The sequence below is a fragment of the Chrysochloris asiatica genome, unplaced genomic scaffold (genome assembly GCF_000296735.1).
Source record: "Chrysochloris asiatica unplaced genomic scaffold, ChrAsi1.0 scaffold00142, whole genome shotgun sequence".
Classification (NCBI taxonomy): domain Eukaryota; kingdom Metazoa; phylum Chordata; class Mammalia; order Afrosoricida; family Chrysochloridae; genus Chrysochloris; species Chrysochloris asiatica.
Genome location: NW_006408660.1, coordinates 5,392,624 through 5,393,723, shown reverse-complemented (window position 1 = coordinate 5,393,723; position 1,100 = coordinate 5,392,624). Strand labels below are relative to the sequence as shown.

The 1,100-nt window shown below is 34.0% G+C and overlaps 1 pseudogene; it reads left to right on the top strand.

Annotated features, from left to right (window-relative positions):
* Positions 1 to 1,100, top strand: part of LOC102836752 — a 39,431-nt pseudogene that overhangs the window by 34,955 nt on the left and 3,376 nt on the right.

Sequence of the window (1,100 nt, the reverse complement as noted above, 5' to 3'; positions counted from 1 at the left end):
GTTTTCATTTTCACTCTTTGTTAATTTAGGTAGGTTGTGCGTTTCTAAAAATTCTTCCATTTCTTCTAAGTGTTAAAATGTATTGAAGTACAATTCTTCATAGCATTCTGTTATTATCCTTTTTATTTCAGTTTGTTCTGTTTTGGCATCATTCATACAGTTTCTTATGCATGTTATTTGCATCTTTTCTTTTGTTAGACTTCCCAATGGTTTGTCAATTTCATTAACGCTTTCAAAGAACGAACTTCTTCATTTGTTGATTCTTTCTACTGTTTTTTTTTATTTTATTTTCTTATTCATTTATTTCTGCTCTAATCTTTAATATCTATTGCTCTTCTGTCAATTTATTGTACTGTGGTGGCCAGTGTGTTACTGTGATGCTGGAAGATATGCCACCTATTTTAAATAGTGGCAGGATCACCCGAAGTGGACAGTTTTAGCTGAGCTTTCAGACTATGACAGAATAGAAAGGAAAGGCTGACTACTTCTGAATGTTTAGCCACTGAAAGCCTTACAAATAGCAGAGGATAACTGTCAGATAGGCCCAGAATATTGAATAATGAAACATTATGAATAGCACCAATACAATGTAAGATAGAGTGCCACAAGATGGGGTTGGAAGACACTCAAAATATGACTGGGGAAGAGCTGCTTCTTCAAAGTAGAATTGACCGGGATGATGTGAATGTAGTAAAGTTTTTGAGATCTTCATTTGCTGATGAGGCAAACTCAAAATGAGGAGAGACAGCTGTAAACATCCATTTATCGGAACATGGAATGCATGAAGTGTGAATCTAGGAACACTGGAAGTTCTCAAAAATGAAAGGGAAAGCATAAAGACTGATATTCTAGGCATTAATGAGCTGAAATGGACTGGTATTGGTCATTTTGAATCCAGCGATCATATGGTTTACTATGCTGGGAATGACAAATTGAAGAGGAATGGTGCTGCATTCATCATGAAAAAGAATATTTCAAGATCTATCTTGAAGTATAATGCTTTATGTGATAGGATAATATCCATCACCTAAAAAAAAATCCATCACACAAAAAAATACACCTACAAGGAAGACCAATTAATACTATTATTATTCAAATTT